Consider the following 18886-nt stretch of genomic DNA (forward strand, 5'->3'; position numbering starts at 1 on the left):
CAACACGCCGATGACCAAAGACGAGCGATCGGGGAAACTAGCGAACCGCTGCTAGGGTTACCGAATGCGACACGGGATAAGCCCCTGGATGCTACGAAGGAGTGTCATTCCGTGGACGACTTGGCCGGATTGATTGGGCAACAGGCGAACGTGATCTTGGCGACCGTCACTCGGGTTCAAAGAAAACACAGCGGTGAAGAGACCCGGAGGTCTCGGGCCACGGCGGGCGCGGCCAGTGGCCAATCGGAACCACCCACACACGTGCTAAGTCCGGAGGGAGGCATATCGCCGGTCCGGAAAACGACGGACAACGGTCACAACCGAGCTCGCGGTAAGAAACCCAAATTCCGTGAGAAGGGCCGAGCGACATCTGGTGACCAACAAAACCGGATGACGCGCCGAAGGCGACGGGGACGACCTCCTCGTAGGGGGACCCGCGCGGATAGGTCTCGGGGATCCAAGGGGTCCTACACTATCGCGAGGCATCTCTGTGCGCGGGTTATAGCGAGTTTGCCCGGTTGTACCGGAGGTAAGGGTCAGTCCGCACCAACGGACATTTGTAAAATTGCTGAGTGTTGTTGGATCAAACAGGCTTGGGCTAAGCTCAGTTTGATCCTTGGCCGCGGAGGTGTAAGGTATGGAATCGCCAAGACGCGCGATTCCCACCTGTTTGTTATAACGAACTGTCATAACGGAAAAGTCGTTAGGATCGGCCGTTGGAAACGACCGTTAGGAACTTCCGTGGGAAGAACCGTTAAGTTTCGAATCGTCAACCATCGGACGATTGGCCGGCGGGAAGTGACCGTTGGCGGCCGTTGCGGGAACATTCAAATTTGATTGGAGCAGGGTTCGAACGCCGTCGACTATTTAAGCTCGGATCGAGCTCGTATCGGAAGTTCGGATCGGATGGTGTGATCGTATCGGAGGTGATCGGATCGGATCGGATCAAGGGAGATCGTCGTTATCGAGGTGCTAACTAACTCTCTCGTGGGAAGTTACGTGTTTGTGTATGAACTTGTTCCTGACTCGGAGGTTTTGTTAATTACAAGTCTGTTTGTTCGTAAGGAGTTCTTTCGACGAATTTGTACGGGAATAGTCGGTTGTTGTTGGAATTAGTGTTGTGCATATTTAATTGTAACTCTAAAGTGGATTATTTTGTACATTTACTGTAAATATAAAATTTGTGTTTTTCGTCAAACCGACTGAGTGGTTATTTTGAACATTACTTAATATTTCATTTTAAAGTTTTTAAGACAGATTAAATTTAAACTTTGTAATAATGTATCATACTGTTTTTTCTCCGGGAAAGTTACGTAACTCTATGCTGGGTTTTCTATATTGCCTAATAGCATGTAAACAACGAACAAAATAATTCATTACTTTCGTATACATTTTTTGAGTCACTTGAAACTTCACATTTTCTCCCTTCTGTTGCGTGCAATGGCGTACTTTTGACAATTCCCTTCTGCTTGTTTATATGCGCAATAGTTTTTGGCCAGCTGTAATTAAAAAAATGACTTTAAAAAGTTCTACATGTATTTTCTAAGTGATAGTTTATTCACAGGACTACTAAATGGACTTATCAAAGAAAACTCGTTTGACAATAATACCACTAAAATAGTCCATGTAAGACAATGCCTCCTCTCCGTCCATCTCCATCATGTAATTTTCGCGATCTTCTTCCTCTCTTATTCTATACATATAATTAAATGGACAGTTCCGTAGAGCATTTAATTTTTTTCCTATCGAAGATGAATCAATCTTATATCTTTTAATTATAATAGATTTTGACTATATCCTTGTATATCACTTATGGTATTGCAATGAAGTTTGTTTATTAGGAAGATTGATGCTATTAAATTTTTATGACTAAAGGTCAAGGGTGGGCAGATAGGAGTACGTGTCTTATCTGGGGGTTAAACTCGGTGATGATTTTACTTGCTATTAGTTCATTTACATTTTTTTTTCTAAAAAACTAATCTCTACACTTAAAATTAAGACTTTTTGCCATTTTATAATTAATTATATAAAAAGACTTTTAATAAAATATCTTTAATAAATATAATAAACAGATGGTGCTTGAATGTTGTTGCCGGAAAGCTACGCAACTCGTTGTTAGATTTTGTTTATTCCTTTTGTATAAATCCACTAAAAATAAAAATAAAAAACTTAGCAACATTGCAAAAGTTCAATTTGTTGTAGACCAGTTATTTTGTAGGTTTTAATAAAAGTTTTCAGCCTATAAGAATATTGTTGCAAGTTCTGTTATAGTTATTAAATCGCCTCACATACTGAGTCTGAATCCTATCGCATTTTTCTCAACTGATATGTTTTATTTTATAAAGCCAAGGTGAGTAAAGTGGGAAATTCGAATGGACTAGAATAATGTCTTTTTAATTATTAAAATATTTAATGTAATCATTAATTTATAGGAACTACACGCTATCCCGCACTTTCTCGTTATCATACTTTTACAGAGAAGTGTACAGAAATACTATTCCTTAAGTATCCCGTTTTAAGCTATTCTCTCCTACTGCTTGTTACTACAAAATTCAATACAAAACATTGCGAGATGAAGATTTTATATAAATGATACGTTGTGCCATTTTTTCAGAGTTTAATCAAATGCCAACTACAGCAAATTCAGAAAACCGTCTGTTTCTGAATTTGCTGTAGTTGACACTTGCGAAAATTTTGAATCGGTTAACATACTTTTGTGATATCCTAGAAATTAATGTCTTTATTTAAATCTGTAATGCTTTATCAGAATTTTATTCATATCTCGTGCTTTTCTTCGTTTCATCGAACTTTTTCAAACTCTAATTTCTGTCCGATACGCTATTTCGCCTTGCATCAATTTTTTTTATTTACTACTCTGAGAGCTCTAAGAGTGCATATTTAGTCAATTCCATCGTGGTTCGCCAGGTCCATAATGGGACGGCCGTATGGAGAGGGACGGAAACCTATATATCCGGAACGGATCATTCTTCGAAAAATTCCTGGGGTTTGTCGGCCCGTCCGAATTCAATTACTGGTCTTCAGAACAGTAAGCTGTCACCATAATCGTTCGACTCTCAAGCCGTCTTGTTGCTTCCTATCAGTATTTAATCTTTCTTCATTTATTTAAAATAAATTTTTCAGTGAGAAGCAACTGAAAGTGGCACTGAGCAGAAAGTTTCTGAACTTTATCAGGTGTTGAAACATTTGATATGTAATATAACCCAAATTTAACATTACAGTAATACAGGTTTATTAAATACTAAAAATAAAGAATATTCTTAGTTTAAAAACAAGTAAAAAATACTCTGACTTCTTCCGATTTCGAGGAACAATACAAGTTAAACAGATAAACAGATGATGAAAAAACTAAACTTTCATTATTACCAGCATTTTTATTCCGTTTTTTCTACAATTGATATACTCCATTCATTGAATTTGAATTTCATCATTGAATTTGTATACAGGTTTATTAGCTGGTACAGTAGAGCTGTTACCACAATTCATCACGCAATCTCAGTACAAAAACTGGTCTTCTTAATTAACATGCAGAAAAAGGCATTCCTTACACATCCGCTAATTTCCCGTATTCCAGAAAGTCATAACGAACAAAGATGGAAAACTGATATGAGCCGTGCTTTCGAGAGACCAATTGCTGAACCCATCAGATTATGTCAAACCATGGAGTAAGTATAGATGAAGTGGACAGTTCCTATGTTTTCCATGCCTTAACAGTTTTAAAGCATGGAGTGTCCAGCCGCTTAGGTCCACCGCTTTGGAGCGGACATTAGCGGCTGGAGTGACAGTTAACTAGGGAGATGAAGACAGCGGTGAGGTGGCAATATCGTTCCTTTGGAGGTTTCCTTTACACTTCCAGGCTACAGACAACCCTTTTATTTTCGTTTATTTTAAAAATAAAATAATTTTGTGTATTGTATATTCATACAGTTTTACTGTAGAAAATACCTCGTAGACAAAAGACGTACATTTCTTCCATTTTTATATATGTCATAGACCATAATAATGATAGCAAATTCAAAAAAGGAAGAACCACAATGATTGTAAAAATGCTGCAGCACAGTTAGTATTGTATATAATTATACATTACAGAAATGTAAAAATACAAAACCTGCAATAGAATACTCTATGTATGGTATAGTAGTGGACCAAAATTTAGGAACAAGCTTACAAAATATTTAAAATAATTAACCTATAATAAAAACTAAATCTTCTAAATAAAATATAGCAATTAAAAATAAAAATTACTTTAATTACTTCTGCATATACAAATTATGTTTCCTTGCGGTATATTGTTTTGCAGTCCCGGACGATACAGTTGTTTGATGGTTTTTCTCTCCATAATTCACTTTTCGACACTAAAATTTTACAGTATAAAACGATCGGAGAGATCTTATGCTGCAACGGACGAAAATTCAAACACTTAACCAGTCGCAATGTGCAATGCATTGATTGATTGATGTGCAGGCGATAATGTACACCCCAACCACCAGGAGCGATCGTAACAGTTGAACGTAATTTTCTTGTCACTGCCCACTTCATCTATATTTACTCCATGTGTCAAACATTCGGAACTGTCCATAAGGGAGCAGGAAATTTTTCACGAGCCCGGTTTCTACCTTACAAAATTACTGTTACATTCACTGACAGAAAATAAAATTTTGATATTTGTTTTATTAATAAAGAAATATTCTACGTATTCATTTATTCAAAACAAAATGTAAAATGAGCCCCTGGGTCACATATATGCTCTTGGCGGTCCTGTAACATCTACAACTTGGATGTAGCAGCTGTTGAAATAACCTGGTCGATGGATGTAGCCGATTTTGCAAAATATCCGTACACTGAACCGCATAATTAAGCTGAATCTAGTCGGTTATAGATAAATCTGATTCACGACATAAAAGAGCATATTTTTTAAGACAATTTTCCACCATTAGTTAACTTTGGAGCAAATATGGTTGTAGTCGGTATTGTAAGTAGAGAATTGATATTATCCTGTATGAAAGTTTGAGTTACTGTGTATTTCAAAGTATGTACAGCATGGTGTAAATCATTTATTTTTTCCGTTTACTTTTAAAATCTGTGTTAAACTTTTAGCAGGATTCTATACAACAATTACAGTTTTATATGTTAAATGTTTTCATTATATCACTTAGGTGAGCATCTCACTCGGCCTGAAATTATGTAAACCGAAGGATGGCCATATAAGTGAGGTTATATATATTAATATTGGAAAAAATACACGATTCTCTAGTAAAATAATTTTAGGGATTTTCCTGAAAATAATCTACTATATAAAGCTGAGAAACTGGATTCTGTCATGGTATGCCATTTGGGGCGCCCCAGCTATTTTTTAAATTGATTTAAATAAACAATACAAAGTATTTTATGTTTATTTCATATTTTTACAGTATAATATTCAGTATATTTTATTTTTATTTGTAATTTAGCATGCCCTGATGCCCCGATGCGATTTAGCCTCGGGCATTTTGACTGGTTTTACTATAGAATCGTCTATTTTTTCCCAGTATTAATATATATATGACCTCACTTATATGGCCAAAAAAGCAATATTAACTTTCGATAAATCACTTTCCGTGAAATTATATATTGAGAGAAGGAAAGCAGAAAATTCTTTATAAAACGATTAGCTTTTGCAGTTATGTGATTTTATTGCAAGTAAAAAAATCTTAATTTAACAGCTGCATAGGATAATTATTTTCCAAATCCTTGGAATAATGCTCTTATAAAATAATATCGATTTCATTACATCATAGGCTAGAAAAGTTAACAGATTGATATTTGGTTGCGAACAATAAATAGTTCAGATGTGTGATGTGCCTATAAATATTTTGTTAGTTTGCATATTTATAATATCTAGTCATAAAAAATATTTTTTTTACTTTAAAACTTTGCATTTTATAGTGCTAAGCAATGTCTTTAGCTTGTGCTTGAAAACGACATTTGAATTTACAACGAAATTGTCGTTTTATAGAACAATTTTGGCGATATTCTCTATTTTTAAAATTCAAAAATAACTTTGTTTCTAAAAATCATTGTACTTTCTTCTAAAATCTTTTAAGTCTAACAGTCAGTTATGTAACTTTAATTTTGAGAACCGGTGCAAAATATTTTCTAGGTTTATTCAATCTAAGAAAATAAAAATTGTAAATTTTTTAAGTCTTTTTTTTTAATTTTTCTTGTAAAACATTATTTTATGACCTTGATATGTGTAAATTTTGAAATAATAATAAGTTTTAAAAATCCAAGCAGAATGAAATTCAGAGATCCACGAGCTTTTCAGGTAATTTGTAGTTTTTTTAGTAAATTTTTAAATTACTTATTGAAAATAGTAATTTGGTAGTAAGTTTTATATTGCTATCAATTTCACAATTTTTTCTTCTCTCACTGGAAAAATATTCGAAAACTAGCAGATGATAATAAACAACGCTTTAGCCCACAACTATAAATTAGATAGATAACCTAATAAATAGGATTTAACAATTTGGATCTTATCATACCAATTTGGGCTTATCATACCAAGGCCGACAAAAGAAGGACCAGATCTTTTACAAAAAAGTTAGACTTTAATAATCACATTTCAAATTTAGGTAAGGATGCATTTAGGGTACAAGGACCGCTCATCAGCTTACAAACACATGGCACCAACATAACAATTATAACACTAATAGTTAACCAATACAAAGGAATATCTAATATATACAGTGCACTGTATTTACAATTTTTAATGTGACCCATATACTAAAGAACTAAAACTATCGAGCGTAAAATTTTCCAATACAATGACAATGTGATATATCATATTATTTGGGACCAGTAAATGTTTCTTCTGATATAGCCTTAATCCTTCCAGTTAATTTCTTTTACGTTTGTTCTAACGTTTTCGGCCCACCCTGGGCCATCTTCAGGAATATAATGAATGAACGTGTAGAATTAGAACGTATACATCGAATGCCTTCCGATTCAAATTACTGTGAAACGGTTAAATTTGTTGAAGGAACATTCTCTCGTGCTATGACGATAAGGCACGTGAGAAAATCTCGGTGAAAATTTATGTAAATGTCTTATTTTCTACCACATTTTCCAAATTCTGGTATACGGTTCCACTATTAATACTCTAATAAATATTGTTAAGTATATTAAAAACCAGTGGTGATATTCAAAATAGTTAACAAAGAGTTCGCTAGCAGAAAATTTTTCCCTGACAATTACCGACAAACGAAATGGAAGTTTTGGCTAGAAATAAAACAATACCTTTTCTTGCGATATATCTAATAACCAGTGGCGTATTTAAAACGTAACGAGACCTGGGCGAAGATCGGGTAACAATAGTATATTAGTGCTGTCGACATTTTTTTTTAGGCAGAGAAATTTTTCACCCCGAATGGCACTACTCATAGTACACAGATGTCATCATCTCTCGTTGTAAAGGTCCGCTTTTAGCGTAGCGGGTCGGAAAGCTACGCGACCGGGATAATTGGTCCCACCTGGCGTCGGGGCTATAGACGGCCGGGAAGAACAAAGGGATAGCGTCCCCGTTTATGAGTACACGTCAATGTGTTTGCCACGTGTTGCTCGGTTTGAGAAATGTAAACAAGGGACAGACGCGACTGTAAGCTACGTCGTCGGGAGGAGGGCAGACGTCTTTGGAAGCTCCCAGGGGAAAAGCAGGACCCGATTGGTCGCAAGTTGTCGCCGTGGAACTCCTTAAATTGTAAGGGTGGCGGGAGGAACGGGGAGAAGGGCGAGAGACCGGATACGTGGTAGTCTCTGATACTTAGGAAGCCCGTGAGGTGTAGAGAGAGTTTTCTCCTCTTAGGAATTCCTCTGAGAAGGGTTAGTGTAGAGACCGGACGGCCACACGGTTGAGCCAACTCCGAAAACCGACCGGAGTTTCCCCAGGGTCAAATAGTCCCCAACAGACAAGCTGTACGTGAGATACCACACCTTTGTTGCATCGTGTGTATAATGTTGTCAAACTTGTACATCCTGTAGATATTTGTTTTTGTAAATAAACTGTAAATATTCACTGGACTGAGTGTGGAGGTGTACTTTTCTACGAACCAACGTAAGAGCATTCTCGGGTCGTAAAAACTAACCCGAGACAGATCATCGTAAAGATCGTAGCGATTACGTAAGGATTTTCACTCTCGTAATACAATATCCTTTATATTTCGCTGTCCATAGCCCGACACTGTTCCGCAGCCATCTTCTATTTTCTCGCGTGCGCGGAATTCTGGGATCTCTCTTATAACTGGATCTAGTTTCAAGAACTCTCTTGAATCGATTGCGATTAAACCTCGTTTCGGTCGATATTGAAACGGTCGAGAGAGATCGCACCAAGACATAGTCCTCGACCTTGCTCACAATCTAGATTGAAATGCTTGGTGCGAACGGGGTATAAGGCTCTAGTTTAGTAGTATTACAGAGTATAATACGTATATTTTAATATATTTAAAAAAAACAAAACCACTAAGAAATGTTCCGTGTGTTTAACAAGGTTCAGAAAACTGAAAATTTTAACAACAGGTTCGGGCGAACCTGTGCGAACCCGCTGAATATCACCACTGTAAAAAACCAAAAAGGGAGGGAAACTAACAATGAACTTACTATTATTAAAATAATTGGTTTCCAGACTTTAAACAAAAACAAATACACCTGATTCATAAGACTGTGTGAAGTCAACTGCCTTGTTGCAATTCATTTTACAGTGTGATGCGACTATACTCCCACATCTGTTCAGCATCTGTTTCAAGGTTATGTAAAAACGAAGTCAATCCATTCTTCATGTAGCTTCAGTCCCACGTTCTTATTAATTCTAATGTCTTACTGTATTTTTAGAATTTCTAGGTGTTCCTATAGTCTTCTTTTTAATTGATTGTTTTCTGTCAGAATATTCTTCATACTATACATAGCAGAAGATATTGTGGAACTGAAGGTAGAAAAAGAAAGTGATATAAATAAAGATGAAGAAGGAGCTCCAATTTTGATAAAAGTGGTTATGAGTATAGTGGAAGGATTAATAAATAGAAGATCAGAAGGCATTGATAACATCCGTTAGAATTCATTAAGAACATGAGCAAAAACGAAATTAATAAAATTGCCAGGCTTTGCAACATGATCTATGATCCAGGCACGTAGTCTGACAACAACTTCCTGAGAAACATTTTAATTCCCGTTCCAAAGAAAGATAAAACAATTAAATGTAAAGATTATAGAACAATTAGTCTGATCTACCTTACCTCAAAAATTCTTTCAAAAATATTAGAGAAATGCCTCTATGGAAAACTGAATTCATTCATACGTGAAGAATTTGGGTTCAGAAAGGGAAGAGGCACTATAGAAGCGAAAGGAGTGCTCAGAACCATAGGAGAACGATATATTAAAAAAGGAAATGAATGGTGTGTTTTTTTTCCCTCCCTAAATCTAACAATTTTAATTTTTTCCTCTAAAGTAGGCATTCTGTGGCTTTTGCTTGGCTTATCAGAGCTACCAATATCACTACCCTTGCGTTTTGGAGTCACGTTTGCGAATTAATTAGCATAAATACAACGAGAAACACTGATATCGGACAAGACGTATTACGAACGAGAACTCCGAACATAGAATGGTGCGAGATCTCAATGTTTAGTATAAAACAAAGAAATGGGAGCGTTGTCTGGTAAAGTGACTTTAATACAGTTGGATAAGCAAACCAATGGCAGTTCATTTGACGTAAGTTGTCGTTAGTTCGCTTATCCAGCTGTATTAAAACTGCTTTACCAGACAACGTAACAAATGAGTCACTTGAGCACTTTCCCAAGACAAGAATAAACACGACTGAGCGAGATTAGTGCGAGATTTCACTCCTATAGATACTTTAAAAAATGGCGCGGATCTATCGTGCAATTAAGAATTTTATTTACATATTTTCATTTCTTTCGGATATTTCTTCGTCCTAATCAGAAAAATTTTTCCAGGATGTCCCGATTTGTCCATTTCTATTGGAAAAATTTCTGATTTGTATTAAAAACAGTGAAATAATAATTGTAGATGGTAGGTGTCTGAAAGTGTCGTGAATGCATACATCGTCTCTCCTTACAAGCATACAATACGCCTCTACTAATCTGTGGCGCGTGTCGTGTTCTATTGGCCCTGTGTAGTGTTGTGCGATTGTTTTAAAACAATCGATGATTTCGTGCAATCATCATCGATGGATCAATGGTTATGTCTGGCCGTAGTCTAGCCTTCCTTTTTACTCTTTTTGTCCTGTGGACATTAATGCGATCTTAATTTTAATCCTGTCCATAAAGAGTTCGTCCACATCCATAATAAAAATAGCAGGGTTTTAAAAAAAAAACTTAGTTGAAATGTATAAGTAAAACAAGTATGATTGGTTTGACAAATAATAACAAATGTTTAATAATTGAAAATTTAATAAAATAAGCTTGATTAGTTTTATTCACTTATTTTCCAGAGTAGCAACTAACTTTCCGATGCTGAGTATTCACCAAATTTTATCACAGTGCTATCTTACAGTATGTACAATGTCCCGATTTCATGTTTGTACTATTTCTAGTACTGAGATACATAGAAATAAAGGAAGAGAAATTGGCGACTATTGCAGGGAAATCAGCTCGTCCACTTTCCTCACTCTATTGTTTATTGATCTAAAACATGTTCTAAACTCCAAGTATTGCGGCAAGTTTTCTAGGATCATTGGGTTAATAAATTGCATAAGATTGAACTAGTAATAGAATCGTAGTGTTTGAATCAGCTCAGGAACAACATGCGGAAGTCGTCCTAATCTGATTGCATATAGGTCACAGCTAAACCATCCATCGCTAACTTTTGATGGGAAAGGAGCCACCTGTATGCATGTCGTGCTTCTGCTCTTTAACAATTGAGAATATTTCAATAGTGTGCTGCAATTTTACCAACAGTTGTCTGCAGCATTTTGATCAGTTCTACCTTTTTAACCATTATATCCATCAGTGGCTAAGTGGTGACCAACCACTGAACACTGATAGTTGGTGGCTGGTTCGTGCGTCGCCAACGGGCTAGCCACATGGAGTTTTCCGGGTTTTATTCAAGTTTGTAACACCTGAATAGGGGCCAGTCCTCCCAGGAGGAATCCTCTCTTGGCAAATTGCCTACGTGCCACGTTGCCGTAAACAAATAAACCAAACCATTTTATCCTTTATTAGGATAGATTTTTAATCTCGCGCATCTTTTATTATTTTTATCTGGTATTTTAATTTTTACTCATACCTGGTATCTTTTTCAGAAGTGGCCACTATTGCAGGATCGACTGTATATATAACTCCTATTCCATTCTTCTGTGGTTTTACCTTTATCTTTTAGAACTTTTGAATTCGTAGAATTCATACATCTATTTATACTTTTACAGACATTGTTTTCATTTTGGATGAAACTTTTTGATTCTTGTTTTATCTACTTTTCACTGCTTTCCCCTTGTAATGACGTTGGTGGAGTTGTCACGTTGTCCCACGAGGCCCTTGAGCTATTGAAAAACGCAACAACAGTAGCAATCGAATCCAGACGACCAATTCCGGAAGTTTTTATAGGTGGTCTGTCCCGGATATGTCGGACCACAACCCTCACCATCCGGCCGACTCTATTTTGGGTCTGTTCGAACTCATAATGGTCTTTTGTTATTTTTTACGAAAAAAAATGAAAACATAATTGTGAAATTACACAATGACTTGCAAAGTCTTTATAGGCACTTTTTAGCAACGTGTTCTCTATACTCACTTACTTTCTTCATTGGTGCCGTGTGAAAAAATTCTAATATAATTTAATTTTAACTTAATCATTAGTAAATTAATTTACTTATGATACTGGTGTAATTTGCTGTAAATCTGTAATTTAAATTACCTGTAGAGTTGTATCTGTTAAGACTTCAATTGTATTACGACCATTTTAGTCACTGCATTTCAAGATAGTAGTTAGTTAATTTACTTTGTCTTAAAAGCATGTTATTAATTCTAAAAACATTAACATCCGTTTTTCAACCGACAATATTATTGATTCACTTTTATATTTTTTTACGCAACTGCTTTATATATTTTCTAATGTTTTACAACATATAATATGAAATATTAGGAAAAATGTGAATATGATTGTGAAAGATTAGGAAAAATAATTTTAAATTTCATAACGAATAATCCACCGATCATTCGAAATTAGTCGTCATTTATTAAACACAAAGAACGAGAGTTGCAATTTTTTTCCATCAATGTCTACGAGAGTGTACAAATTTATATCATTTCTCAAGAATTTTTCGTAGTTTGTTAAAATAAACCAAAAAAAAATTTTTTTTTGTTCGAATTTTGTCTAGTAACTTACAATCTAGTTTAAAAATTATAGCAAGAACTGCTGTTTGGTTATTAAGATTAGTGAAGAATATAAAAAAATCGTCTACTTAATTTCTTCTTAACCACGAATAGTTAAATTTTGGTTCTTTCAATTTTTTCTGGTATATTCATTATTATAAATCAATATTGTACAAATGACCACCAAATTTAGTTAGTTTATTTACATAATGCAAAACTTTTTATTTTAATCTATTTTTCCTACACTTTTTAAATGTAATATGCAATTTTCTACTGATGTTCATTATTTTAATATTTTTGGCATTTGATATCTCCAGATTATTTTTCTTATTCGTTCAGCTTGCTCTTCATAATGTATCGAGTATAAAATCATGTCACACAGAAATGATACTCATGACGCACTTTTAAAATGACATTTAAGCACAATTTCAATGTTTCTTATAAATATATGAGACAGATTTGACTATGTTTGCTATTTCTTAAAAGCACTCTTTAATCAAATTTTTTTCTTACTATTTTTATCTGGACCACTAATGTGTTCCTGTTTATCAGAAATTCATTTTATTCTGTCCTTAGTATAATTTAATTTAGAAACATACTAACTTAATTTATTATATTTATAATTTTCACAAGTATTTCTTTATTTTATTTATTGTTCATTTAGATTTTATTTTTAAAATATTAATCAGTGTGTTCTGTTACTCTCGTATGTACAAAATGTTCTTCATTTTTTCATTACTTATTATATTAAACCAGTATGAATCAACTTTCTACAGCATTACATTATATATATTATTTTGGTTTCATTATTTTTCGTATTTTACATAATTTAATTTAATTTGATTTAATGTCTACAAATTATGCAAATAAACACTAGTTTTCAGCTTTATTAAATTTTCATAATTATTACTACACGTAACATTAGTGATGAGCTTAAATGAATTAATGAATTTTTTTTTAAAATCATGTTGAATTTGTTCACAAAAATATGTTTTCAGTATAAATAGGAAGTTGAAAAAACACTTCAATTTTCCTTTTATTTTAAAATTCTGCTAAATAAATAGACTTTAAAACTATATTTAGCATGAAATGTCACTACACAGTATCAGATTTTGTCTCTTTATACATTTTAAATTTTCTCTATTTACTTAAATTTGTTTGTTATTTATTATATAACTCTCATGTATTCATAATTTACATAAATGTGGTTTTAACATTATTGTAAGTTGCACGTTATGAAAAGCTTAGTGCCTATATTTTTTAAAGTTAATTATTTTTAGAGCGCAAGAGTTTATACAGTTTACCATATATCCGTATATATATTGATATATATTGTTTTAACGTCAAGTAGAACAGTTATTTAGATTTAGATATATTTAAAATTAAATTTAGATAAAATAATCTATAAGTCTTTATTTAATATTATTTAAGAAGACTGAAAAGTGTTTCAGGATTTGTTATAAATGTCAACAAAGTTTATCGTTAAATCTTCTATCTTCTTGCTTGACGTTGTAATTAGGTCACAAAAATAGATTTTAATGCAATTTACGCCATATTTTGTTAACATTTTCAATATCAGTTAATTAGAGATAAAAACATTACCTGTCGCGAATTATTTTACCAATTGGCATACTGTAAGCTAATTTTGTTAATTATTTTGTCTTGTGTTTATTTAATTTGAAATCTGAATTAATAGAAGCTTATTTTTTAAAATATTGTATTAGTATGTGTTCATTTATCTTTTATAAATGTACACTTTTATAAATCTGTCTAAATAAATTCATCACCTTTAAATAATCATAGTTTGTTTTCAAATAAAATACAGATTATTTTATATCATGTACTGTACGCGAATAACATTTCATTGGAAGTAAATTGTCTTGCTTTCAATATTTGTTAAAATATTTTAATTTTAAACAAAAGTAAATAAATAAATAAATAAATAAAATATTCCAATATTTTCTTTGATAAAATTACGAATTTTAGTGAAACATTTAAATCTTCGAATATTTATAATTAATAATTTTTGTCTGATTGTAAAGTAATTAGTTTGAATCATTAAGAAATTTATTTAAATAACATTACTCTGTTTTTAGTTCGTTAATTTAACCCTTATTAAAGGAAACTTTTGTTTACTAGGAAATTTTATAGATTTTATAGATATCTGTAGAGATTGCAAATTATTAATCATAATCATAGAAATGAATTTAGAAGTACAAATATTTATAAATGCTTTTAACACTTAAATTTCACAAGTTTAAAATTGTATATAATGTGATTATAATATACATTGTTTATGAATATTAAAAATTCATATTATGTAGTGTTTCAATTATTTAATAACTTTCCCTGTATTAACTTTTATTTAGTAACGTTTCCTTATGTTTTCAACTTGTATACAAAATTTGTCTTTAGAAATTTTAATTTCGAAAGTCAAATATTTGTTTTATTATAAAAAAATTAATTTAAATATTTTATAATTTCTTTACAATAATAATAATACACAATAATACTATTTAATGTTTACTAAAAGAATTTTCTCAATTAATATTCTACTCTTACAATTATTGCTAATTTAAGATATTTCTAATATTAATATTCCTACAGGTGTCTTAGAATCATCAACATACAGGAATAAACAGAAGATATATTATCTAATTCTACGTTAAACTCAGGAAGCATTTCCTATAATTATTGTCCACTGATCATATTGAATATGATTTACAATATCAGTGACATAAATTGAAATGATAAATTGTTCTATGAATTATAGCGATGGGCTTATTGTTAATATGATAATTTAGTAATCAAACGATTACTGTTCGCGTTGTTAATATATAACCTATAGAAATCAGAAATTTTTCCTTTAATTTAAATGAGGTGCTAATCTTTCTAGATATATTAAACTTTTAAAAACGTACAGTACACAGCACACATAGTATTCATTAATTACATTGGTATTATAAAAGCTACTATTGAATTTTGAATAGTCTATTTTATTCATATATTATGAAACAGAATACAAAATGTGGATTTCAATATCAGAATTTGATTTATATTAAATATTGGTATTAAAATCGTTATATTCAGTTGTTACAACGAATTACATTTTACAACTAATCGATGTGTGTTTCTATTGTTTTCGTATTTACTCATTATGCATATCACTTTCTTATTTCTGCCCACCAATTACCAAATGGATAAAACTACTCATTACTTTTAGTTGGCGTACGTTCGCGCATTACCAACGTAGAGTTTTTTTAGGTTTCTTCACGTGTCGAACACCTAAATAGGGAAAAGTTTATTGGATAAATTCCTCCCGAGAAACATCCACTTGGAAAATGTGTATTGTGGTACCTTACCCCATTTAATCAAATTTAAGCTTACTTCTTTATTAATAAATTTTTTGTTATTTTCTGATATTGACATTTATTTACCCTACATGTACAATAATTATTTACATTATAAAATCCTATTCTTAGAGGTAAATAAAATACTTAAAATTTACCAATATAAATATATAATTTTTATACGTCGTTTTTTAGATCATAAATACACTTTTGATAATAGAAATGAGTTATTTTAAATCTTATTTATGAAATTTAGTAGATATAAATCCACCAACGATTGCATATATTTTTTGTATTGCTAACGATTGTCAACTGAATTTTTATTTTCAATGTAAATCAATGAAAATCATTACGCATCAACTTGAAATTGTAAACGGTGTGCTTGAGACTAATAAAGTAATTTGCTCAATGATTGAACCCAATTCCATCACTTTTTCTAACGTTGAAACAAGACCCTCGGCTAAAATAATGAGACCAGGATGTAATCAGTCTTGTAATTTGGATGGCATGGTTCGTTAAAGGACAAAAAAATCCATCCTTAACAAATTCTCGTTAACTAGTTTAACCATTAGTTACCGTTACTTTTAATAAATACTTACTAAAATTTTATAATAATTTAAGCCTGTCTCTTAATTTTATTTGTTTTTCAAATTGGTCTACGTGAAATATTTATAAATTTCATCTAATATTCTATTTTGTGTTCAAGTGTATAAAGTTTGTCTTAAGTTAGATTTCACAATTTATAAATGATTGTTTTTCCATTCGTTTAGTTTTCTTCTCCCTATTTCTTTTTCTTCAACTGAGAATAAATATCAAATATATAATTCTATTTCTCAATAAATTATAATTAATTATAAATTAAATAAAATAAACATTTCTTTTATCAATATGTATAAAAGTGAAATATTTCCTATTGAAGATAGTTAAACAGAAAACAAATTTGAATAAAAATCTACTATAAAACTGATTTAAAATCTAATTAAAGATTTATCGTGGTTGTTTATTATTTCATTAAGTAAGTAAATGTAACTTTTACCGAATCAACTTTATGATATACGTAAATGCATGGTAATAAAAAAATCATATATTGAATGCATTAATATAAAATTATTAATAGGAAAGCCAATAATTATATATATTAATATACAAACATATATAGCAAATTTGCTTTTATAATTTTCTCTTACTAGAAACTTAGAATATAAGAAATATGAATTTTAAAACTTATTAATTCTGTATATTTTATTTTGTAACATTCATATTGTACTATATAATTATATATTTTTGTGATTTTATTAATTATAAATAATAGAAATAAAGAAATAAATCATTTCAATTGGGTTAAACGACGGCAAGGTGTTAAAAAAGACGATAATGTATCACGCTAATATTTTAAAATATTATTGATAATAAATATATGAAATAAATTATATGGATACAAAATTCTAAAAATTAATTTGTCACAAGATTGTATTATGCTTTTCCTAATAATAATCTATATAATTATTTTAGTTAAATAATAAATTTCTGATTAAATTTTTAACGTTCAATTATTCTGTTGTTTAGTAATAGTTATAGAATGGGCTGTTAAGATAAATTTCAAGAAATTGAAGCTTATTTCTTACCAACAATTACTTAAAAGATATGTGAAATAAAAAAGTGTTTAATGTATTTGAATTTTGCATTATTACATTTATTCAAAATTGAATTTATTAAGTTTTTAACAATTCTTGACACAACTTAAATCTAGTTTGTTTCATGACAGTTGATTTATTTTAATTTTAGTAAAAAATGTAAGTCGTTTTGCAAATCCTGATGAGAAATCATAATGTAACGTTAGTGAGTTCATTCTTTATTTTTAAGTATTTTGCAAATAAATATCAGAATTTCAGTCAGCTTACTTGACTTTTCGTTTGGAAAATAAATTATTAATATCTAATTTTAAAAGAAACTCTGCTAATGAATTTTCCAATAAAGTATCTGGATATTTTCTTATTTAAAATGTTTGTAAATTTATTCGTTTTGGCCTAGATAGTAACTGAAGAGATTATTGAATTAACTAAGACGAATTTTGCTTTGTTTCTTTTTCCTACGTTTCTGTGTCCACTTCAATATATATCTACAATTTGTATAACCATGAAAACATAAAAATTTCAAAAAATATTAATAAAATTCTGTAATCTATTGAACTTTAAAAATATGTCATAATTTTATTTCAGCAATTTGAAATAAAATTTGCAAAGGAATAATATTTAAGCATAATTTATTGCATTTAAATTACCAAAATAATTTATTTCAAAAGAATTTTCATTAAAAGCATTTATTTGCAATGTTTTAAATTATTTTTATATGATACATAAATCATTTTAATTATACATTTATACCGTAAAATTTACAGTAATCACAATTGCGTTTTTTTATTGTATAAAGGATGTATGTTTTCGCTTTATTTTTATTGACACTGATATGTAAATGTAATATATATATCAGCTGGATGAGTTAGTTTTTAAATTATATTTTTCTTATACAATATTTTTTAAACGATACTTTAAACCATTTTCTAATATTTTTTTAATTTCCAATTCATATTTTTAATATTTCCACAGAAAGAAATATATAATTCTGTTCCATGTTTATTCGGACTTTTTAAGCAAATATACATTTCTCGTGATTTTGCTTTCTTTATTTAATAATTTAATTATTTTTTTTTCTTGGAATTAAATCTTCTGTCTGGAGAGATTTATTCCATAATTTTAAGTCGGTTTGATAAAGAATACTTTTATGACGTTCAGATATCCACTGAATTATGTATATCTAGTTCAGTCGTGTTATTCAGAATTCAGGAGATATTAGATATGAAGGATTAAAAAGAGAATTTAAATATCGAACGTTTTTATTATGGATAAAGAAAAATACCGCTGAATAATATGAATCGTTTAATTAAATATACTGATATAATAATAACTGGCTAAAGATAGCGACAAGAGCTTTTTAGAAATAGATGCGAACTGCAATTTTCCTGTCCTATCATTATGGGAGAAGGAAGCAACGAAGGAAGCAATGTCGTCTATAATGCCAACATTATAGTATAGGTTTTCTTAAACATCTGTTTCCTTTTAAAGTTTTTTAAAGTTTGGGTAAAGAAAAAATTATCACAAGCTA

The sequence above is a fragment of the Centruroides vittatus genome, unplaced genomic scaffold (genome assembly GCF_030686945.1).
Source record: "Centruroides vittatus isolate TY-2023 unplaced genomic scaffold, ASM3068694v2 contig_357, whole genome shotgun sequence".
NCBI classification, from domain to species: domain Eukaryota; kingdom Metazoa; phylum Arthropoda; class Arachnida; order Scorpiones; family Buthidae; genus Centruroides; species Centruroides vittatus.